General features: G+C 38.0%; 2 pseudogenes across 1 annotated transcript; one reads left to right on the forward strand and one right to left on the reverse strand.

Annotated features, from left to right (window-relative positions):
• Nucleotides 1–773: 773 nt before the first annotated feature.
• Nucleotides 774–2713, forward strand: LOC114303435 (G-type lectin S-receptor-like serine/threonine-protein kinase At4g27290 pseudogene; annotated as a pseudogene). Its single transcript, XR_014334818.1, has 2 exons — nt 774–2109; nt 2576–2713. The product of XR_014334818.1 is annotated as a G-type lectin S-receptor-like serine/threonine-protein kinase At4g27290 pseudogene (transcript).
• A 17271-nt stretch (nt 2714–19984) lies between these two features.
• On the reverse strand, nt 19985–25271 carry LOC114303436 (G-type lectin S-receptor-like serine/threonine-protein kinase At4g27290; annotated as a pseudogene).
• Nucleotides 25272–25799: the final 528 nt, after the last annotated feature.

Raw genomic sequence — 25799 nt, forward strand, 5'->3', positions numbered from 1 at the left:
GGCTAGTCATGTGAAGTAGTGCCAAAAAATGGTTGTCAATGGTTGAAAATGGTGATTGGTTGGCCGCCGAAGGTGGTGGCTAAAGGAAAAAATTATTGGTTGGTCTTTGGGCACTATATGGACATATCCCAAGCCAATCACAAACTTCATGTTCGTTCATATTTCTCAATCACTCAACATAAAATTGTGAATTCCACTACTTTTACCAATCCCAATGCATGTGGAGCGTTATGTGGCGCTACTCCTAGACGAACCAATAACTTCTCAGCTAAAGGTAGTTAGTGTCAACAACACGTACGTGATTGACAATGTTGTTGGTGTTAGCTAGAGGTAATTGACAAATGAGGTCATTGGTGATGTAGTTGTTTGGTGGTTGTTTGGTGGTCATTAGAAAGCATTAGAGAAAAGAGGAAGATAATAATAATAATAATAATAATAATATTAATATTAATATTAATAAACAAAAAAAATTAAGCAAGTGTAAACCAACTTCTCTATATTTATAAAATTTAAAAATAATAATAGAAATCAAACAAGTTTTTATTTTTCATTTTTAAAATTTTTATAAATATATGTATATATCGAAATATAAACATTAGTTCAAAACAATTGGAGAGTGTCATTTTCTCATGATAAAAATAGTTCACCCGCCAAGTAGGCCAAGTTACCAAATTGGAAAGTCTAATGGAGAAAAATATGAGGAAGACTTGGTATAAACAAATAATAAAGCCTATGAATTTTTCTCTTATTGACTTAACTGATAGAAAAATGGATTGCTTGATTGATTCTATACAGGATCATAATTGTGCAGAAACTAAACAAGTCCTCAATGGATTCCATTACCAATCTACTACTCTCATCTTTTCTCTGTTCCATCTTAGTAGGCTCCACCACTGCAGTGAACACAATATCCACAACTCAATCAGTTAAAGATGGCGACACAATAGTCTCCATTGGAGGAAGCTTCGCGCACGGGTTTTTCATCCCTGGAAGTTCCAAAAACCGATACGTTGGCATATAGTACAACAAGATATCTAATGATTCCAGGACTTTTGTATGGGTTGCCAACAGAGAAACTCCTGTCACCGATTCCTCGGGCGTCTTAATGGTTACCCAACAAGCCATTCTCGTCCTCCTCAATAGTACAGAAAGTATTATTTGGTCTTCCAATTTGACAAAACTCGGGAAAAACCCAGTTTCAGAGCCCCTGGATTCAAGGAATTTTGTTCTGAGAAATGCTGATGATGATAACCCGGAGAATTATTTATGGCAGAGTTTTGACTATCCGACTGACACATTTTTACCCGGTATGAAGTTTGGAATTCACTACAAAACTGGGCTTGATATGATCCTGTGGTCGTGGCATAGCAGTGATGATCTAGCTCAAGGAGATTATACTTACAGTCTGGATTCTCATGGATTTCCACAGTATTTTCTCAGGAAGGACACTGTGAAGGTGTTTCGATCAGGGCTGTGGAATGGTGTCCGATTCAGTGGAATGCCTACTATATCTTCAAACCCCATTTACAATTTCGCTTTTGTGTTGAATCAGAATGAGACTTATTTCAATTATGATCTTCTCAATAGCTCAGTTGTCACAAGAATGGTGATGAATCAGGATGGTGTTCTAAGGTGCATGAAGTGGATAGAAGGATCATCCACTAGTTGGGTTGAACACTTGACTACAGAGATGACAAATTGCAATACTTTTGCATTTTGCGGTCCTTATGGTCTCTGTACTGTTAATAACTCCCCAGAATGCAGTTGTTTGCAACGATTTGAACCGAAATTTCCTAAAGATTGGGGTACGGATTGGTAAAATGGGTGTGTTCGAAGAACACTCTTGAATTGCAGTGGTGTTAATGGAGATTAGTTTTGGAAGTACTCCGGTGTTAAAGTGCCGGATACAGAAAATTCACGGTTCAATGTGAGCATGACCCTTAAGGAATGTGAGACCATGTGTTTGAAGAATTCCTCGTGTATGGCTTATGCGAATTCGGATGTAAGTGGAGAGGGAAGTGGGCGTTTGCTTTGGTTTGATGAACTTGTTGATATCAGAGTCATTGAAAATGGCCAAGATCTCTATCAGAATGGCTGCCTCTGAATTTGGTAAGAATTTCTTACCCATTAAGAGCATTGATGCTATAAAATTTTTAGCCCTCTTCAAATTTAGTCCTCCAAACATGTTAGGTCTCATTGAATCTAGATTTGCATGATCAAATTCATTATCTTCCTCATTCTCGATCGTATATCAAGCTATGTAACCTGTGCCTTTCTTAGTTTTCTGTACTCATCGAACACTACACATAACGCAAACAATCACAGCTGATGCTAATATATGCATATTAATTTCCACAAAGATTTTTGATATATAAATTTTCATGTCTGAATTCGGTTTCAAATTAGGAGAAAAAAAAGAAAGAAAAGGAGAGTTACAATAAGTTTGCATCATCTTTATTGATCACACATTTCATTTGAGTTGATAAATTGGGATGAAATCACCATAAATCCCTTATAACCGACCTAGAATTTCTTAGTTTCCCCAAATTAAATGATTTTAACTATATTGTTTCAGTATTAGGTCAGGCTGGCCACAATTGGAACGAGGCAAAGACGATCATAGTCATCTCAGTAGTCTTAACAGCAACACTTATTATTGGCCTTGGCATTTCATTGTACATTTCGAAGAAGAAGGGTTGGACATAGAGAGAAGGTAATAAAAATTAGTCATTAATTCTTCAATATCTCACCTTTGTAGGTGTTCTTGCGTGTACATATACTTATTTTGAACAAATTGCGTCATTTAAATGTTCTCGACACCCCCTTTTTGCAGGAAGAACAATAGATCATCCGGAACAAGGTTACTACAAAGAATCCCAGAATGAAGATATAGAATTACCATTATTCCACTTGGTGACAATCACTAAAGCTACATATTACTTTGCAATCAACAATAAGCTTGGAGAGGGCGGATTTGGACCTGTTTACAAGGTAGCAATATTATAGATACACCAACAAGAGTTTTCAATATCCGACCTTGTTTTAACAAACAAAAATGGTGTATAATTTTTTAGGGTATGTTGGAAGGGGGACATGAAATAGCTGTGAAGTTGCTTTTGAAGGATTCCAAACAAGGAGTCGATGAGTTCAAGAATGAAGTTATTTGCATTGCCAAGCTTCAGCATCGAAATCTTGTAAAGCTTCTAGGATATTGCATTCAAGGAGACAAAAGGATTTTAATATATGAATTCATGCCCAACAATAACTTGGACTCCTTTATTTTCGGTATGGCTTTCTTATACATACTCGAGAAGTTAACTACCAGCCAGAAGCTTGGTTTAACTTGAGTGAAAAATTGAACAGATCGATCACAGAAGATGCTACTGGATTGGCCTAAGCTGTGAGAACCTGAATATACAAATCAAATAAATAATTGCGTAATAATTATTTTACAAACCTAACATGTTTTGCTTGTGAATCTTGAAGTCCAAATTAAATACTATTAGACGAAATTTTAATTAATTTTAAACTATAAATAAATTTGTTATGGATGTCCACAATTTTAAAAGCTAATAATAATAATTATAGATAATAAATAAGAGGGGTTGTTAATAATATATAAAAACAAAAGCCCTAACCCTTATTATAATTGTTTTCCACAACACATTCAACATATAGCAGCCACAGGAGAGAGAGAGAAGAAAAAAAGAAGTTGCAATCAAAGAAGAACTTTTGGGTGTGTGGTAGGTTTCTAACTTTCTTCTTTCTTTCTTTCTTTCTTTCTTTTTTTTTCTTTTTTTTTTTTATCCTTATTCTATTTTATGATTTAATTCATTGATGGAGAGGTTGTAGGTGCATGTATTTTGTGTCTATATATATACTATTAGGAAATCTGAGGAGTTAAATTCATGTATAAAGAATGGGTGTTATTCTTAGTTTAAAAATTCTGCAGAGTCACAAACTTTAAAAATCAAGAAACCATATCAAACGAATAAATTTTGAACTGTAATTTTTACAGTAGATTAATTACAGATTGAATTGTATACCAGAATTTTCTTATAATTTTTGGGAGTCAAAATCCATATAAACTGATGCCTTAAAATCTGTCCAGAAAACTGGTTTAAAACAGTAACTTCGGAAGTGTCGTTCTCTTTGGATATGGATTCGAAAATTATCAAATCAGTGTCATTAGAACCGGTTACAAGTCTAGTTTCTTAAATTTTTGTCCTTGCGTTGATTGCTCGTGTATACTAAGAGAACCATTAATTTCTTTAAAGTGCTGCAGAAAACAACCTGTTTGGGCATAATTAATTGCAAATAATTATTTTGTTAAGCAAATCAAGTGAAACCAATTGGGTTTGAAACCTAGGATATATTAGTTGTTATTTGGAGGGTTTTGGAATTTTTCGAACGGTGTAGAGTGGGTTTTTAATTTTCAGAGTTAGTGAACAGTTCGGGAAAACCTATCAAAAATTCTGTTTTATCTCAAAGTCACATTTAATTAAGTTTCGACTGGAACCCATGTCTTGGGTAATTTGAGACCTTGAAGAACATGAACTTACGTATTATTTAAGTGTAACGGTTAGTGGGGTTGAGCTGTGTTAGTGCGCTTAAGTGTGGGGTACTTAGTTTATTATTCTCTTTAGTATTTTTAAATTAGTAGTGACGTGTAGTTTTCATACTTGGTTCAGGGCACTAGTTGGACTTTCATAAATATTCGAGGATTATATTATTTCATTTTCAGGTAAGTAGTTTCATGCTACATATTTTTATAAATGTTGCCCTACCTTGAACTATTGGAAAACTAAATTGTTGTTTCAGAACTAAACTGTTTTGATAAATTATTATATTATCAATGGAATTAAATTATTTCTAAGACATGTGTAAACTTAGCATACTGTAAACTATTTGTTATGGTCTCATGTTTATAATAGTGAACTACCATGTTTTGCGAAACTATTGTGTATTGATTATTGGTACCATTTGTATATTTTAGTCCAGGGAAATTATTCCACTGTGTGTGGTGACTCTAGCCACTAGGGAACAGATTCGGGTTGGGCCGTGATGACTCTAGTGCTCAACGATTGTAAGGAAAAGACCTAGGCTAGGCTAGGTGACCTTCAATCGGATTGTCATAGAGAAAAGGCCCGGGTTGCCACCTCGAGGATGACTTTTGGTTCGATATTGGATCCAACAGGCTTATTGCCTTGAGAACTGTGTGGCATGTTACTTGTTATTGTTGGTACCTAGAAAATTATTGGTGATCATGTTGTAATATGTATTAAGTGGAAAATGTCATTTATCATGTTCTTGAGAGACATGAGTATTTTAACTGTTAAACTGTGGAACCTTCTTTTTGAAACAAATTATCTTTATCAAAACTGTATGCCAATTTAGTTTCTGTGATATATATCTTATTTTGGAATTGAACCTTGTTTTCAAAACTATATTTACTATCCATGTTGCTACTCACTGAGCTATCAGCTAACTTAGTTGTTTCCAGGTGTTAGAAGGACTTAGAGTGGACTCATGGCGTAGCGGGGACTCAATTGCATGGACCTCTAAGACATTCATTTATTTTTCTTTAGATTGTTATGTCAAGTTTGTGCATATTTCTTTTTATTTTTATTGAGGTTCATTTAGGATTATTTTGACATGCGGGCTGTTTATATGCCATAAGTTTAGATGCTATTGATTACGGTTGGTTTTGCCGTTTATACTTGTGGCACGTCACTGGATTGAGTTTGGTTATAAATTACAGGACTATTGTATAGTTGTTCAAAGTGATTATGGATTTGTGTTTAGGCTTACATGTGCCTTAGGCTAAGACCCTGTGGGCCACGGCCGGTCCTACTCGGGTTTGGGGTGCCACATAAGCGCTTCCACATCATCAATGGAATTGCTCAGGGGCTTCTTTATCTTTATTAAGATTCCAGACTGAGAATTATCCATAGAGATCTAAAAGGAAGCAATATTCTACTAGATCATGAGATGAACCCAAAAATATCAGACTTTGGCTTAGCCTGAATTTTTGGAGCAAACGAGACGCAAGCAAATATGAGAAGAGTGGTTGGAACATAGTAAGAATCTTCAAACCAATTCAAAATTTTCCTCCTTGAACTATATAAATTGGTTTATTTGTTTTTTCCCCCCCATAATGGCTACATGTCGCTTGAATATGCAATTGAAGGACTCTTCTCAGTAAAATTCGATATATTTAGTTTTGGCATTTTGGTATTAAAAATAGCGAGTTGGAAGAGAAACAGGGGATTCTATCACCAAGACCACCACCTCAACCTTCTTAGGCATGTAAGCATAGAGTTTAATAATATAATCTTACAAAAGAAAGTTACGGAATGATGTAGCAATGATATCTCTAAAACTAATTTAGAGCCATTTCAAAGGGTGTTTAATACAAAGGCTCAATTCAGCAACGTTATTCTGTATAAAAATTAAAACAATCTCTTAAAAGTGTTTCTAACTATTCAAGCATGGAGATTATACAAGGAAGACAGAAAGAGAGAATTGATTGATGAACCAATACAAAACTCATGTAATCTACCTGAAGTGTTGCATTCGATTCATGTTGGTTTATTGTGTGTGCAACAATGGCCAGAGGATAGGCCTAGCATGGCAAGTGTGGTTTTGATGTTTGGTGGAGAGGGTGCACTGACTCACTCCAAATTAACAACCTGGGTTTTTCACTGAAAGGAATCTGCTCGAAGTAGAGTCAACAAGAAGCGAGGTTGAACAATGTTCAGCAAACTTGGTCAGCACAACAGTGGTAGAGGCATAATAGAAGACAATTCCTGGTGATATTTTAATTGTTATGGTCAAAAACCTTTGAGTTTGTTTAGCTAACGAACACAATGTGAAAGGAATGTTTGTTTTTGGAAGTTTTCCATATAGTATGTAGGTTTTAGGGTTTTTGTCTTCTATATATCGGTGTTATCATCATTGTAAAGATATCAGAGTTAATACATATAATATGTTTTGTTCTTCCATAAAACTTACAGCATATTTGTAGCCTTTGAATGGTGTTTCACATATGTATTTGAATATAGAGAATGTGAAATCGCATATGTAACACTCCAGGATTTTTCCTTCTGCTTGAGCACAAGAGTTGACGCTCGAGCAGTCTTGTGAGGCTCCTAATACTTTTTCAGTATGTTCAAGATTCTGAGAGTTGTGAATTTCTGCTTGAGTGCAGGAGTGGTCGCTCGAGCGGTCGGCTTTGTTGGTCTGTTGGTTTTATAGCGACCCCGGTCTTTTCCCATTTAATTATTGTATCCGGACTGTTCCGTAGATTCTGTCATTGTATAATGGTTGTTGTTATTCCTTATTTTCTCTTTTGGAATTATAGGATGTGTTGGGCAGGTTTGTTTCAGGTTGGTTGGGTTTAGAAACCAAGAGTTGCTGTCCAGGTTTTTGGTTCTTCGCTCGAGCGAGGAGTTGTTCGCTCGAGCGAGAGGCAGTGTTTGATTTGGACCTGTAGCTGTGCATTCTTGGCTCGAGCGAGATTTTCTTCGCTCGAGCGAGTTAGTTCATCCTTCGCTCGAGCTATAGTTCCTTCGCTTGAGCGTGTGTCTGGGTTCAGACCTGAGGGTTTGAGTTCTTCGCTCGACCGAGCGTTCTTTCGCTCGAGCGAGCATTTGAGTTGTTGGCTCGAGCAAGGCTTCCTTGGCTTGAGCGTATTTTCTCTGTGTCTGGTCGCTCGAGCGACCAAGTCTTCGCTCGAGCGAGCTTGTCCAGTTTATATACACAGCAGCGGGATTTGATCAGTCTTTTTCATCTCATTTTGATTCCAAACCCTAGGTCCGACTTCTCTTTCTCTCTACTCACCTTCTCTCTTAGATTTGATCCATTTAGGGAGTGTTTCTACCCTAGATCCCTCATTAAAAAGATAGAGTGAGTTGAGGGCTTCCATTTAATCTGAATAGTTGGCGATTTGGAGCACTTTGGCATTTGGGGTATCATCTCTGTCTTCTCCTTTTGGGTTGTTTTCTTCAAGGTAGGGATTTCCTACTCCATTTTATAGGTTTTGCTCTAAGTTTTGGTATTTTGATGTGTTGGGTTACTTTGGTAATTTTTGGGAAAACTCTGGTTGTAATATTAAAATTAATTTGTATAATTAATTTAAGGGAATTGGGGAATATGGCTAAATTCATTGTATAGGAGAAATTATTGAGTAAATGGTGTAGTTGGTTAGTTTAATCACTCACCTATGAAAATGTTGGAATTATGTTAGTTGATACATTTATTTCCTGTTTAGAAATAACTGTTTTGGGCTATCGGTGGAGGATAGTCGTGATTGTTGTAGACATTGCATGTGGATTAGGAATAACTGAAACTAATCACATTGGTTAAGTCATTAACTTTGACTATTGCATTGATACAGAAAATACGTGTATTGATTGAGCATTGCATTTGCATACATTGTTTTGTGTGGGAGGAGATAGGGGATGTACTCCACGGTTTAGGGGAAGATAGGGGATGGACCTCTAAACCGGATTTTGTTTGGGAGGAGATAGGGGATGGACTCCATTAGTATCACTTTTATGTGTGCTTATTATATTGAAGTGTTTTTATTGATACAGCGCTAAAATGTGTATCAATCTGGAAGTATGAAGTGTTGTGAATTGAGCTTGAGTCTCATTTGTTTGTTGATATTGGAAGGATGTAAATATGGTATATGTAATTCACTGTTGTAGATTGGCCAGGTTCTGAGCCATGTTGATAAAATTGGAGAGTAAATTGTATCTTAGACAATAGTGTCATGAGACTGTAAAATGAAGTGGTTGATTATCTCGGTTAACCATCTGTCAAATACTATTGCTTTATTCATTGCTTATATGTGGTTTAGTATATTTCTACTGGGCTGTGGCTCACCCTTTATGGGAACATCATTTTCAGGTTCAGGTGATAAGCAACCTCCCAGGACTTAGTTTGGAAGGATGCGGATTTTGAAGACTTGTCTTTAGTTATTTATTTTAAATAAGATTACATGTAAACATTCAAGCCAAGGGCTTAACTTGTAAATGGGTTAATACTCATTCTTTTGTGTCCAAGTGTTAGCTTGGAAAGACGTAAGCCCTTAGGGCATTTATTTTGATGTTCCATGTAATGACTTTTAATAAAAGTACTCTGATGAATAATTCAAAAGATTCGTTTTCTTTTAATAATGCATGTTAATGTTATGTACATTATGGGTTTAATTTGAGGGCGTTACAACTTGGTATCAGAGCGTACCGGGTTTGAATACTTTGGGTACGTGGGAAGTGATTAGTATCACATTGGGTTCGTCTCGTTTGATAGAGACTTAGTGTAATGTTATATGCTTATGTGATAACATGTTTATGTGATTATGTGGGTATGGAATGTAGTTTCTAGGATGTTGATTGGACCCTTGAGTTTCTTGTAGTCTTGTTGGAAAGGCACTTGATCACTGCTACTTCCAACCGGAACTATAGTAACGCATTGGGACTATCATTATCCGGGAATGAAATTCGTAGGTGCTTATGTGATTATGTGCTTACGTGGAATGAATTATTGTTGTCCAATGCATTAGGACGCGAGTGTTTAGTTTCGGCACATTTATTAATGTGCTAATGTCTTTGTTTCCTTTATTAGGATGTCAGGACGAGGACGAGGACGCGGTAGGCGTGGTAGGCCGGGTAGGCAGGAGGTGCCTGTGCCAGAGGAGATTCCGGCAGTTCAGGAGGGAGTTGGCCAGGCCAATGTGGCCGAGCCAGTAGGCCAGCAGGCTATGGGCACTCTAGCCCGAGAGATAGCAGGGGCATTCAGGGAGTCAGTAGGCATTCTCAGAGCTGAGAATCAAGCTCAGGTTGTTGCTGCAGATGCAGGACCTTCCTTTCTGAAGAGGGAGTTTTTCCGGTCTAATCCGGATGAATTTGTGGGTGATCCTAAAGAGCCGCTTAAGGCAGATGAGTGGCTCGAACAGACAACGAAGACGTTTGAGATGCTTGGCATCGAAGACGAGGGGTTGAAAGTGACCTTGGCATCTTTTCAGTTGAAGGGAGATGCGGGTCAGTGGTGGAAGTTCACTAAGGGTCGTATAGGAGCTACATGGGAGGCTTTTGTGAATGCTTTCCAGGAGAAGTTCTTATCTCCAGCAGTCAGAGAGAAGCTGCGAGACCAGTTTTGTCAGCTTAAGCAGGCGAGTTCTTCAGTGGCCGAATTTGAGGCTGCATTTACTAGTTTGTCCAGGTTTGCACCTGAGTTGGTGGCGTCTGAGGAACGCCGTTGTATTGAGTTTGAGAAGAAGTTGAGGCGTGGCCTCAAGCTGAGAGTTGGGGGTACTATGATTCGAGATTATGGGCGTATGGTTGATGCAGCAGCCCATATGGAGATCATGATGCAGGAGGAGGAGGAAGGACAGAAGGGCTCCAAGAGGAGTCAGGATGGTCAGAGTGATGGTAGGAGACAGAAGGGTTTTAATCCCCAGCAGTCTCAGGGTAGCTATTCTAGATCGACTTTTCCTGTACCGAGTGCTAGTTCGGGGAAAGGCAGTCAGGGAGACATTACCTGCTTTAAGTGTGGCCAGCTGGGCCACAAGTCTCCAGTTTGTCCTCAGAGGGGAGGAATTCAGAGAGCAGCATCTTCTTCGGCTCGATCTCAGAGCCAGAGTCAGGGTAGAGGCCAGCCACTCTCGTGTTATCAGTGTGGTCAGCCAGGGCATATGAAGAGGTATTGCCCGCAGTTGGGTGGCACATCTGGTGCATCTGGTTTGAGGCCGATTCAGGGTCAGCAGCCAGCTTAGTCGGGTCAGGCCTCAAAGGCCAATCAGGGGGCTTCATCGTCTCAGTCAGTACAGCAATCTTATGCTCCTAGGGTTGAGCAGGTTGATCAGAGGTCGTCTGGGCGAGTGTATGCTGTTACCGCACAGGATCTTGTGCCAGCACCATCAGTTGTGAGAGGTACCTTCTTGTTTTGCAACTCGGTTGCTAACGTTTTGATTGATACGGGTGCATCTCATTCCTTTGTGTCTGCTGCATTTGCATCTGTTTTGGAGTTGGAATTAGCACAGTTAGCATCTCCTATATGTGTAGTATCACCTCTTGGGGGTGAATTGATTTTGAAACAAGGCGTTAGGGGTTGTGATATAGAGGTTGATTATCATAGAATCCCATTTTCCTTTGTAGTTATGCCTATGAGGGGTTTCGATGTTATTTTGGGTATGGACTGGTTATCATCATACCGGGCAGTGATTGATTGCTACCGCCAGAGGGTCACTTGTTGTACCGTGAGCGGAGAGTATTTTCATTTTCTGGGGGACCGGGTTGGTGATGTGTTGCCACCGGGGTATGTTCGGCGAGGAAGGAGTGAGCTTAGTGGGCTACTAGCTAACCTTTTGATTAGTGAGGATAATGAGACTCAGATTGTGTTGCCTAGGGTGGTTTGTGAGTACTCGGATGTCTTTCCCGAGGATCTTGTTGGTTTGCCACCGCATCGGGAGATTGAGTTCTCTATTGACCTAGTATCCGACACGGCGCCGATTTCTATGTCACCCTATCGTTTTGCCCCAGCCGAGCTAGTTGAGTTGAAGACTCAGCTCCAGGAGTTGCTAGATAAGGGCTTTATACGTCCTAGTGTTTCACCGTGGGGAGCACCGGCCCTCTTTGTTAAAAAGAAAGGTGGTGCTTTGAGACTTTGTATAGATTATCGGAAATTGAATCGAGCTACGGTTAAGAATAAGTACCCTATGCCTCATATCGATGATTTGTTTGACCAGTTGAAGGGTTCCCGGTGTTTCTCTAAGATAGACTTGAGATCGGGTTACCACCAGTTGAGGGTCAGGGAAGAGGATATTCCGAAGACGGCATTCCGTACGCGGTATGGCCATTATGAGTTTTTGGTGATGCCATTCGGGCTCACCAATGCACCGGCAGTTTTTATGGATTTGATGAACCGGATCTTCCGGGAATTCTTGGATCAGTTTGTAGTCGTTTTTGTGGACGACATCCTTATCTATTCGCCTTCTGAGGAGGAGCACGAGGCACATTTGAGGGTGGTGCTTGAGTTACTTAGAGCCCATAGGCTGTATGCCAAGTTTGGGAAGTGTGAGTTCTGGCTGAAAGAAGTCAAATTCTTAGGCCATGTGGTATCCGGTGAAGGAGTGTCTGTTGATACATTCAAGGTAGAGGCAGTGCAGGATTGGGCACAGCCTAAGAGTGTATTTGAGATCCGCAGTTTTCTGGGGTTAGCTGGGTATTACCGTCGGTTTGTGAAAGATTTCTCCAGGTTAGCATCACCGTTGACTAAACTGACTCGGAAGGGAGTCAAATTTGTATGGAGTGAGACTTGTGAAAAGTCGTTTCAGGAGTTGAAAGTTAGACTGACTACCGCTCCAGTATTGATTATTCCAGAGAGAGGGTTGGGTTATGCAGTCTATTGTGACGCATCACGAGAGGGTCTGGGTTGTGTGTTAATGCAAGAAGGGAAAGTAGTTGCCTATGGCTCTCGTCAGTTGAAAACTCACGAGCAGAATTACCCTACACATGATCTAGAGTTAGCAGCTGTTATATTTGCCTTGAAGATTTGGAGGCATTATCTTTATGGTGAGAAATTCGAGGTGTTCTCGGATCATAAGAGTTTGAAGTATTTATTTACACAGAAAGACTTAAACTTGAGGCAGAGGAGGTGGATGGAGTTCATAGAGGATTATGACTTTGAGTTGCATTATCATCCGGGAAAGGCCAATGTGGTGGCCGATGCCCTTAGCAGGAAACCTGTTGGTGACATAGCTAGCATAGCCATCCGAGAGTGGGAGATGTTAGGTGCACTTGGAGAGTTTGATTTACTTATGGGCGAATCCGTTGAGGCTGCGGCCTTGTTTGCTGTTGTTGCACAGCCTACACTTGTGACTCGAGTGTTAGAGGCTCAGAAAGGTGACCTTGAGGTAGAATCTCTCCGTGAGAAGATTTCCAGTGGAAAGATTGAGAAAGGTTTGACGGTGTATTCCGACCTGAGTGTGAGATACCGAGACCGTCCGTTTGTGCCGGAGTCTTGCCGAGAGGAGGTACTCCGAGAGTTTCATCATTCACGCCTTGCGGTGCACCCGGGAGGCACTAAGATGTATCGGGATTTGGGTCGTCAGTTCTGGTGGCGGGGTATGAAGAGAGATGTGGCAGCTTTCGTATCTAAGTGTCTTACTTGTCAGCAAGTGAAGGCCGAACATCAGAGGCCAGCGGGTTTGTTGCAACCCTTGCCTATTGCCGAGTGGAAGTGGGAGCATGTCACTATGGACTTCGTTGTAGGTCTTCCGAGGACTCAGCGGGGTAGTGATGTTATTTGGGTGGTTGTAGACCGGTTGACTAAGTCGGCGCACTTTATTTCTATGCGCATGAGAGATTCGGTAGATCATCTTGCCGACTTGTATATTCGGGACATAGTGAGATTGCACGGGGTCCCAGTGACGATCGTCTCAGATAGAGATCCTCGTTTTACTGCTAGGTTGTGGCAGAGTTTGCAGAGTGCCTTAGGCACTAAGTTGACCTTTAGCACGGCTTATCATCCTCAGACTGACGGACAGTCCGAGCATACTATTCAGATACTTGAGGATATGCTTCGGGGTTGTGTTCTAGACTTTAGTGGGTCGTGGGAGAGGCACTTGCCGTTAGTGGAGTTTGCCTACAACAACAGTTTCCAGTCTAGTATCGGTATGGCACCATTTGAGGCCTTGTATGGCCGACCGTGTAGATCTCCTGTGTGTTGGGCCGAGGTGGGTGATGCACCTCTGTTGGGTCCAGAGTTGGTGAGGGAAACTACGGAGAAAGTTGAGCTTATCCGTAAGAGGCTTGTTACAGCACAGAGTCGTCAGAAATCGTATGCCGACCGTAGGAGGAGACCTTTGGTGTTTGAGGTGGGTGATCATGTCTTTCTGAAGATATCACCTAGACGGGGTTTGATGAGGTTTGGGAAGAGTGGGAAGTTGTCCCCTCGATTCATTGGTCCGTTTGAGATCCTTGAGAGGATTGGCGAGGCTGCTTATCGTTTAGCTTTGCCGCCGCAGTTGTCTGGAGTACATGACGTGTTTCATGTGAGTATGCTTCGGAAGTATGAGCCGGATCCATCACATGTGTCGGATTGGACCGATTTAGTGGTTGATGTGGATATTTCGTATGAGGAGAGACCGGTTCGGGTATTGGATAGGCGGGATCAAGTCTTGCGAGGCAAGACCATCCCTTTGGTCAAAGTTTTGTGGAAACACCATGGAGTGGAGGAAGCCACTTGGGAACATGAATTGGAAGTCCGCGAGAAATATCCGGGCATGTTTGTTGATTTGTAATCTTGCAACTAGATTCTGTTATATTGTTGAACTTAAGAGCTTTACATATGTCTTAAGTTGTAAAACATTGAGTATGTTTTGGTAATTGGTTGTATCTTGAAACTTGTTTCATTATAGAAGATTAGTGTAACATTGTATATGTTGGTTACATTGTTGGATGTGTTATATATATCATGCAATTGAATATGATATGGAAATTGTTACCATTGAAGGGAATAATGCATAATAGTGGTGCAGGTTGAAATATATGTTGTTTTATATATATTGTGGGATACCTCTTGATAAAAGATGAAGTGACCAGTATTGGGTCAAGTTGTTTATTATTGTTATATACTATCTTTGGGTAAAAAAAAAAAACCTGTTTTCAAATTTGTGCCTAATTTCGGGGACGAAATTCTTTGAAGGTGGGGAGGTTATAGCGACCCCGGTCTTTTCCCATTTAATTATTGTATCCGGACTGTTCCGTAGATTCTGTCATTGTATAATGGTTGTTGTTATTCCTTATTTTCTCTTTTGGAATTATAGGATGTGTTGGGCAGGTTTGTTTCAGGTTGGTTGGGTTTAGAAACCAAGAGTTGCTGTCCAGGTTTTTGGTTCTTCGCTCGAGCGAGGAGTTGTTCGCTCGAGCGAGAGGCAGTGTTTGATTTGGACCTGTAGCTGTGCATTCTTGGCTCGAGCGAGATTTTCTTCGCTCGAGCGAGTTAGTTCATCCTTCGCTCGAGCTATAGTTCCTTCGCTCGAGCGTGTGTCTGGGTTCAGACCTGAGGGTTTGAGTTCTTCGCTCGACCGAGCGTTCTTTCGCTCGAGCGAGCATTTGAGTTGTTGGCTCGAGCAAGGCTTCCTTGGCTCGAGCGTATTTTCTCTGTGTCTGGTCGCTCGAGCGACCAAGTCTTCGCTCGAGCGAGCTTGTCCAGTTTATATACACAGCAGCGGGATTTGATCAGTCTTTTTCATCTCATTTTGATTCCAAACCCTAGGTCCGACTTCTCTTTCTCTCTACTCACCTTCTCTCTTAGATTTGATCCATTTAGGGAGTGTTTCTACCCTAGATCCCTCATTAAAAAGATAGAGTGAGTTGAGGGCTTCCATTTAATCTGAATAGTTGGCGATTTGGAGCACTTTGGCATTTGGGGTATCATCTCTGTCTTCTCCTTTTGGGTTGTTTTCTTCAAGGTAGGGATTTCCTACTCCATTTTATAGGTTTTGCTCTAAGTTTTGGTATTTTGATGTGTTGGGTTACTTTGGTAATTTTTGGGAAAACTCTGGTTGTAATATTAAAATTAATTTGTATAATTAATTTAAGGGAATTGGGGAATATGGCTAAATTCATTGTATAGGAGAAATTATTGAGTAAATGGTGTAGTTGGTTAGTTTAATCACTCACCTATGAAAATGTTGGAATTATGTTAGTTGATACATTTATTTCCTGTTTAGAAATAACTGTTTTGGGCTATCGGTGGAGGATAGTCGTGATTGTTGTAGACATTGCATGTGGATTAGGAATAACTGAAACTAATCACATTGGTTAAGTCATTAACTTTGACTATTGCATTGATACAGAAAATACGTGTATTGATTGAGCATTGCATTTGCATACATTGTTTTGTGTGGGAGGAGATAGGGGATGTACTCCACGGTTTAGGGGAAGATAGGGGATGGACCTCTAAACCGGATTTTGTTTGGGAGGAGATAGGGGATGGACTCCATTAGTATCACTTTTATGTGTGCTTATTATATTGAAGTGTTTTTATTGATACAGCGCTAAAATGTGTATCAATCTGGAAGTATGAAGTGTTGTGAATTGAGCTTGAGTCTCATTTGTTTGTTGATATTGGAAGGATGTAAATATGGTATATGTAATTCACTGTTGTAGATTGGCCAGGTTCTGAGCCATGTTGATAAAATTGGAGAGTAAATTGTATCTTAGACAATAGTGTCATGAGACTGTAAAATGAAGTGGTTGATTATCTCGGTTAACCATCTGTCAAATACTATTGCTTTATTCATTGCTTATATGTGGTTTAGTATATTTCTACTGGGCTGTGGCTCACCCTTTATGGGAACATCATTTTCAGGTTCAGGTGATAAGCAACCTCCCAGGACTTAGTTTGGAAGGATGCGGATTTTGAAGACTTGTCTTTAGTTATTTATTTTAAATAAGATTACATGTAAACATTCAAGCCAAGGGCTTAACTTGTAAATGGGTTAATACTCATTCTTTTGTGTCCAAGTGTTAGCTTGGAAAGACGTAAGCCCTTAGGGCATTTATTTTGATGTTCCATGTAATGACTTTTAATAAAAGTACTCTGATGAATAATTCAAAAGATTCGTTTTCTTTTAATAATGCATGTTAATGTTATGTACATTATGGGTTTAATTTGAGGGCGTTACAGGTTTGAGCGCAAGATTGGACGCTCGAGCGGTCTACCTAGTTGAGTCTAAATTTCTGAGACTAGTGGGATTGCTCTTGACCTTTTTATTATTGTATTTGGAGTCTCCTTGTTTTATTTTGGGACATTGGTTAAACTGGTAATATGGTGGCAAAGCAAGATTAGATCAAAAACTTTGATTCGGATAATTTTCTTATGAACAACCATCACTCTTTTGCCCTCTTCTTTTTCTACACTTTGAATTTGGGTGTAAGGCTAGTACCATTGGAGATCTTGTTTCTGGAGCTTCGATTTGGACACAAGAACGACCTAAAACGGAGTCCGGATGAGTGAGTTATACCCGTTTGAAGTTTTAGTATCTGTGCTGGAAGCAAGTGCGCTCGAGCGCATAAAGTAGCGTTTGAGTGGACTGCACGAATTCAGCAACTTAAAAAGTGATTTTCTAGATCATTCTCTCCACTTTTCTTTTCTCTCTTCCTTCCTCTCATCCTAAGTCCGAAATCCCTTGATTTCTTGACCCAAATATCTTTCATTTCTCAAAGTTTTGACCAAGATGTCTTACCAAAGAGCAAAGAATACTTGAAGATCAACATTTTCAACCAATTGGATTTTGGATTTTTGAAAGGATGCTCTTGATCTAACTTCTTTGCTTGATCATTGAGGTAGAGGTTTCTAGTTCTCCTTCAATACTCTCATTTATAGATAGATTTGTGGTATTTTCTTTACATAAACACAAAATTTATATTTTTAACCATATAGTGATTAATCATAAGATTGGGGGTTTAGGGTTTGAAATGTTGGGGCTTAATTTTTGGGTTGTGATTATCGGCTTATGAAATTGGGTGTATAATTAATAGAAGAGTTGGAATAAAAAGTGTTTGGATGAAAAGTTTTAATTTCTCTTAATAACCCTAGTTTGGCTCATGAAGATGGTTGATGGTTTTGTTTAAGTTCAAAGTAGTATCATGAAATTGAGGTGTTAAATTGCACATATACAAGTTTAATTGAATTTTACAAGTGTTTGGGAAACCATGTAAAAGTTGCAATTGAATCCCTATAGTTTATGTTCAAGGTTGTGTATGTTTTGAGATTGCATTTGGGTAAATGAATTGTTAATGGTATGAGTGGTATGGGAATTGTGATAAAATGATGAAGCGAAAACTTAAGAATTTTATTGTGTAGTTAAAAAGTGATTTTATTTCTCAAAACTAAAAGTCCTAATTTATGCTTAACCCTAGTTATGAAGTTTATTTTTGGAAAATGAAGAATGCTTTAATTAACATTAAATTTATGAAATCAAGTCTATGTTGGGTTAAGATGAGTGTGAACAATGATAAATGGGTGATCGTGAAATATGGCGGGATTATATGAAGGGGTTGTATCAAAGAAATTAGTGTTGGGAATTTAGTTTATAGCCTTGGGCGGTAACTAAAAGTCAATGTGCTGTGAAAAAATTGAGTTTGAAGACTTGATAATAACATGGAAAAGTAAAGAAATAGGTAGAATACCAGTATTGTGAATGTTTTAAAAATGAACCTTTATGCCTTTGATAGAGGTGTTGTTATATTATCATAACAAAACAATGAATAACTTGATGATGATAGAGAATGTGGTGGAATATGTTGTGTACTTGTTATGTAAATGGAATTTTAACATATGGTGGACGTGTATTGAACGAATGTATTACGGGAATAATGGATGATGTGTTAGCTTTGCCCACTAATCACAATGATGGATGATTCGAGAAAATTTATGGAATGTAATGTTGTTTTGAGGTCTGTTTCCCACCGTATTTTGAGCGGGCAAAGAGTGGCGCTTAAAATAGGTTCCGCCTTCCTTCTGGAGTAGTGCCTGGTAAAGCGTGTGGTATGTTGAGGTTTCGCGTTCCTTCCAGCTTATGATCGGTAAAGCGTGAGGTTCCGCGTTCCTTCCAGCTTGTGATCGGTAAGGTTTAGCATTTCTTTCGGCTTGTGACCGGTAAATCGTGTGACTCGTGGAGATGAATTGTTAATGGATCCGGTATTTGATATGAGATTATTTGAAAGAATGGAAAATGACATAGTAATTGGATTAGGGGTTGGTAATGATGAACTCACTAGATTGCTTGTGACTATAATAGAAGATTATGAGTTTTGTTTTGTAAATAATTGAGAAATTGAATTAAAAAGAGATTGTTATTCTTGTGTTATGCTTGAATTCTAATTGGTAATGCAAACGTTAATGTGAGGTAATTGTTAGACAAGTGGGAGTTGAGTGTATGCGGATCATCTTTTTGAACATAAAGGAAATTGGATTTTGATGTTATGGAGTCATAGTAATTGGAAACAATATAAGGGAAAAACAGAAATGAAACGAGGAATATTTTGGAATTGGGTTAAAAAAATTTAAAATGATGTTGTTCCTTAACATAATTGTTTTCAAAGAGGATTTATGGTCTTTCTAATGAGGAGGGATGATTTTTATGACTAAAAGTTTTTCCTTAAATATTCAAAGAAATTTTTAAGAAAAAGATACTCTACGTACAATATTTTGAGCTTACAAAATGTCACCCTACTATATGGTATCACCCTACATGCATGATCATTTCTATCTGTGTGGTAGTTATTGTTGTAGACCTATAAGATCCCTACTGGGCAAATCGTGCTCATCCTATGTTGTTTTGTTTCTTTTTCAGGAAAAGAATTCGGATTCATAGTTGAAGAGTTAAGAAGTCCATGAGTCTTTTTTGTGTAATTTCGTTGTGGATGTGAAGGAAGTAAATGTGGTATATTAATATTTGTAATTATTTATTCGTAGCTCCTGGCATGTATAATTGTTATTGTTGTATTCATTAAGAGAGAGAACATGTGTTGTTTTGATTCTATTACTCAAGGGTAATAGATATATATATATATATATATATTTAAAATGGACCTAAATTATAGGCTTTTGGTAATATTTCTGAGTAATTAAAAAGTTGGGGCGTTACAGCATCTCTTAATCCCTAAAGATATTCCATATGACATTGTAATGTGTTTGGACTAAGCAAACTAAGAAATAAAAATGCTGAAATGAAGTTCCATTTCACATGTACAAGTAGGAAAACAAGAGTTAGTTATGAAACAAAGAGTAATGATATGCAAATATAAAAATTATATAGAAAATTTATATAGAATGATGTGATAAATTTGTCTACTAAAAAAGTGCGCATGTTGTCAATATGTATATTCTTGATACTTTGTGTGCATGTAAACTTGTAACCAAAAACAATGATTAAGTTTTCACCTTAATCATGGTATAATTTCTATCATCCACTTAACATAGTAATAGTGATTTCATTGCTCGTAGTTGTTACTTCATTGCTTGACAAATAACCAGGCTCAACAACATTTCTTGTAGTGAAGAAACCAAGCTGCTTGGCCTGAGGCAATGCAACTTCACTACCCAACATCATAACCACAAATGACATGTTTGGCCTATTCGCTGGACATTCTTGCACACATAAAAGACCCACATGGATTGATCGCAACATTTTAGTTTGGTAGCATGATTCCCGTAAAGCATCATCAATCAATTCCAATGGCTTTTCTTCTTTATAGAGATTCCATGCCTGTACAATCCACTACAACATTAGCAGTATGAGGGAGGTATCAGATCCTCTCTCCCCAAATCTGACTGTTCTTTTGTCTCAAAATACTCAGTTACGAGAGTTTTGAAATGACGGGACAGGAAACATTGAAGACAGAAGATCCTTGAACCTTATTGGAACACATGAATATAATATAAGAATACTTCTAAACTTAGTACACTTACATGGCCAAGTAGGTTGAGGCAGTGCCCTGGATGATAGAAACCTCTGTTTTTCTTCCCACTCACAATCTCTAACACCAAAATGCCAAAGCTGAATACATCTGATTTTACTGAAAATAATGCATCTGTTGCATACTCTAGAGACATGTACCCACTGCAATAAAGCATAGGATGAAAGACTAGATCTTGAAGCAACAATATAAGTGAATTAGACAAAACATATTATAGAGATTCTTATTATGTTCCAATCACTCTATTTGTATTTGCTTCTGTCTCATTTCCTCCAAAACTTCTAGTTATTCTGAAATTTGATTTTTTGGGTTCATGTCAATAGCTAGCAAAATATTGCTAGCTTTGAGATCTCTATGAATAATTCTTAGCCTAGAATCTTGATGAAGGTAAAGAAGCCCCCGTGCAATTCCATTAATCATGTGGAAGCGCTTCGACCAATCTAGTAATGTGCTTTGGCTTTGATTTGTCCAAATTTTTTGTTGATTTAGTCCACACTCCTACTAATCCGATGGATAAATTTAACAGGATTCCTTAATGGAAAATCCCAAATTTTGGAAGATCATGTTCATTGAAATGCACATGTAATAAAAATCACATATAATTTCGTTCCCATTATCAAATAAAGCACAAGGTTTATATGAAACCAAAAATTAAAAAAAAAAATATAGGAAAAAGGAAAGAAAGAACGATTGCTGGTTGTGGTCTTGGAGTGGAATAGTTGTAGTATATATAGTATTATAGTTTTGAAGAGAGCCAAACCAAATATAAAATAGTCTAGACTTTTGTTGGGCATGTATTCGTAGATTAACATCGTTTTCTTCTCCTTGAATGAAGCATCCAAGAAGCTTCATGAGATTTCGGTGTTAAAGTTTGGCAATACAGATAACTTCATTCTTGAACTCATCAAGTCCTTGGCTAGAATTCTTTGAGAGCCATTTCATAGCTATTTCTTGTCCTCCTTCCAGTGTACCCTGAGAATTACCATTATAATTGATAAAATGATCTTCTACTAGAATTAGCTTGAAAGAAAACAATTTTTTTTTGCCATTCTTATTAATTGTATCTTTACTTACTGTTTTTATGTTGCTTTGGCTGACATTGTTCCAACAGGTGCAGCCATGACCAATGATTTATGTTACAACTACTTAAAAGAAAAAATTACACAGATTTATGAAGTTTCATAAGGAGAAAGGATGCATCAAACCAATTGTCTTATTTGAAAGCTGAAAGAAAATTATAAAATTCCTCTTCTCAAAAGCAGACATATTTATAAAAAATTTAATTTTGAAATTGGGTCTGTATTAAAAGATTTTACGGAACAGTGAGTTTAGGAGCATAATTTTTTTTTTCTAAAGTGGGGGCCCAAACACCAAGATGAATGCAGTGATGTAGCCTGCAGAACAACATTCTATGCACTTTTTTGTAGAAAAATTTATGTGTTTGTAGCATTACTATTTATGAAAAAACAATGATAAAAAATGTTGATTGGTTTTATGGCTTCTGGATAGGCTTCATGAGATTGGGTATCAATCACATTCCTATAAATTACATAAGAGTGTCTTTACATTGTTACCTTGTAAACAGGTCCGAATCCAGCCTCTCCAATCTTATTGTTGATTGAAAAATTATTTGTGGAATCAGCTATTACAGTTAAGTCGAACAATGGTAACTCTAGATCTTCTTTTTGGGTTTTGTCAGTGGAACCTTGTTCAGACTTGTGCATCAGAATTCCTGTAAAGCTAGGACAAAATGGATATCAATATGACAAGTAGTTATAAAAATGTAACATACCAGTACATTGTTTAACACCAAATGACACCAATAGATATGTACCTTCTCGGTTCAGCTGTGAATTGTTTCTTTTCCTTTTTTAGAGATACACGATCAGGCTCATACCCAGCAGAAGAAGTCCAATTAACAATGCCTAGGTCACTGCCACTATCTCTCTTTTCTTGCCATTGGAGCCAACTTGTCGGACTGTTGAATCTTCAATCCATTTAACAGAAATGGTCAATTGATCAGTTAGATTATACAATCATGCAAGCACAAACTTAAAGGGATTGCTTTAGATTTCAAACCCTTGATGTATTGAAATTGTTATGGCAAAAGGGATGAAAAAAGCTAAACAAAACAAACACACAAGCGTGCAAGAATTTACAAGCTTATGCAGTGGTGGAATCAGAATTGTGAGTTGAGGGGGCCAAACCACAAGAAAGTATTTTCACCAATTAGGGCGACTTAAGATGCCCTTGATAGAGCCGAAAGAAGAATAAGTATTCATATAGCCGACTCCATTTGATGGGACTTAAGGCTTGGTTTGGTTTGGTTTGGTTTGGTTAGGGCGACTCAAGATAATTTGAGGTCTAAAGGGATCATTGTAAATGAGGTTCTCTATAATTTTCAGTATTGTTTTAATTTATTTATTTAAAATTTATTCTCTTTTTCAGATGAAAAAATAACTAATAATTAAATCTTCTATTCAAATTTCATTAATATATTCTTTTACTTGATAATATGGCTAATTCACTTAATCTTTCTTGTGATAGACAATTTTAGGTAGAATTTTATCATTTTTAATTTTAAAATTGCTACGAGCAAATCTTTCTATAATTTTATATAAGATAGACATAAAGTTATAAAAATAATATAGTAAAATATCTCAACAACATAAGTTTGGTTGTTTGATGATGATAAGGTTTTGAAAATTTATTTTGTGATTTAAAGTTGATGAAAAAGAGAGTTCTGTAGTAGAAAGACAGTTTAGGTGTCGCTAAAAGTGAAGATGGCAGCTGATTGGACTTATTTATTGCTATTCTTGTATTGATAAATAAATCTAGTAGTCATGTTTTTCTTTTTAAAGCCAATGAATTTTTTTGTTTTTTGTTTTTTATTTTAAGTTAACTAGCTTAAGTTGATTTTTAGCCTTCATTTTTAAACCAAGGTATTTGGTAAAATAAAAGTAAGGTTGTGTTATGATCAAGAATTTGACAAAAGATTTATGGAGAGAAAGGAAAAGGGCAGAGAAAAATAAATGAAATATAAGTTAAATTCTTTTCACTTTTCCTTTTCTTTCTTTTCCCTCCACGAGTCTCCTTTAAATCTTTGATCCAAACACAAGCTTAAGTGGAGGTTACTTTTAAGAGTCTATGTTTTTTTGAAAAAATATAAATATTTTATTTTATTTTTAAAATGGGGGGTGCCATGGCCCCTTCTTGTCCCTACACAATTCTGTTGCCAAGCCTACATCCATGGCGAAGAATGATGCAGTTTCACTTTGAGTATAGAGATCAAAGATCATCATAACTCTAGAACTCTGAAATAACGCAATATAAGCAAAAATCCAAATGATAATAAATCACTACCAAAATTGGCTCAAATACAAATACAACTGTGGTGGGCATGTTTGTTTAGATGGGTAATAAGTATCATCTAGATTGAATTCCCACAACAAAGATCAACATTCAAGATGAAACCAAAATGAACTCTCTGTTTGCTAAACTATAGTTAGATGTAGAAAAGTAATATAGTGGGGAATTTTTTAAGGAAGAAACGTAAAGGTTTAGTATAGTTAACTTCATGGTTCTTACAGAGGTATAATCTAATCAATCTATGTTCAATAATCTATGTGTTTGGTATGAATTGTTACCTAACTCAAAGGAAGCCATCCTTATGTAAACGTCTTGCTCATTTGTATTTAACTCTCTCATATCAATCAACTTATCAAACCAAAGCAAGCAGCCACTTCCACCTCTTTTTATGTCTAAATTTGCATAATCCATACAAGAACAGTTTTTCAGGCATGCCATCTGGCATTCCCCGAGTGTCATGTTCCTGTCAAAGCAGGACTTCCTTGTGTCTGGCATTTTATAGCCCGAATACTTGACAAATCCATCTCCATTATGGCAATCCAACGGTGTCCTCCGAACGCACCCATTAGACTAATCTCCATTTCCCCATTCCGTTTGGTTCTGGGGCACAAATTTACTCAAACAACCACATACCGAATTGTTTCCAATGTTACAGTTACTATTCAGACCACACAGTTTATAGGTATCTCAGTTATCTCTCGGTAAAGTCAGGCCAATGATCCATTGTTGGGTTCGATTAATCCACATCCAGCGCTACACAACACCAGTATGATTCACAGTAAGCCTTGAAACAACTGAGCTGTTGAGTTTATAATCATAATACACCTCGTCCTTGGTGTAAACCAATTCAACTGTGTAGGCTGAATCAGATTGATGTCTTGGTCTCCCACTAAATCGCATACCATTCCATGGCCCATTTCAAAACAGCACATTAGGACCACTGCTCAAAATAGTTTGTGGGTATCCTTGAGGATCACATCGGTATGTAAACTCACCTGGAGCTGGATCATTGCTACTCTTCCAGGAGGAGAGGTGGCGCTCTAGGCCCATTACAAAGTTCTTTCCAAGCTTCATGCTCGGTAAAAGAGTATCACACGGATAATCAAAACTTTGCCACAGAAAATGCCCAGACTCATCATTGGCATCTTGCACAACACGATTTCCAGACTCCATCAGTCGTGCAACAGGGTCCCGTGTAGATCCTGTCATATTGGGAGACCAAATGACGTTGCCAGTACTATTGACAAGGACAAGAATTCCAAGGTTGATTATAGTTAAGACGCTTGACGAATCGAGGAGTGGGATTTCTCTATTGGCAACCCATACAACGGTCCTAACATAAATATTCTTGTACCATATTCCTAAGTAATGATTGCGGGAACTACCAGGGCTGAAAAAACCCATCTCAAAGCTTCCTCCAGAAGATACTATGGTGTTGCTTGCAATGGAGTAAGTTTTAGTTATGGTGTTTACTGTATTGGAGACTATTAAGATAGAAAATAAAGAGGAAAAAAATAAATGTATTTTAAGGCTTTCCATTGATAGTCTCCTCTTCAATCCATGGACTACCTTTGTTTTTCCATTATTTATTCAATTTATAAGTGTTAGGACCCTACTTGTTGTCAAATTCCATGGACAAACTTGTGTTTAAAATTGAGTTGTAATTTTCCAGTTTTTGGTCTTCCCGCTCGAGCGGGCAAAGTGGCGCTCAAGCGGAGATTGCACTCTCCCAGTATTTTGTGCGTCTGCAAAAATGCTGAGTGGCGTGTTTTTACGCTCGAGTGTGGGTTCTTCCACTCGAGCGTGAACCCTGGTTTGGAACACGCGATATAGTGTCCTCGCTTGAGTGTCAATTCCCACGCTTGAGCGAACCTCGCGATCTCAGCCTCTATAAAACATCATGTTGCTTCAACTCTAGGGTTACTTTTCCTA

Source organism: Camellia sinensis, chromosome 7 (assembly GCF_055761805.1).
Source record: "Camellia sinensis isolate YWXY chromosome 7, ASM5576180v1, whole genome shotgun sequence".
Lineage (NCBI taxonomy): Eukaryota > Viridiplantae > Streptophyta > Magnoliopsida > Ericales > Theaceae > Camellia > Camellia sinensis.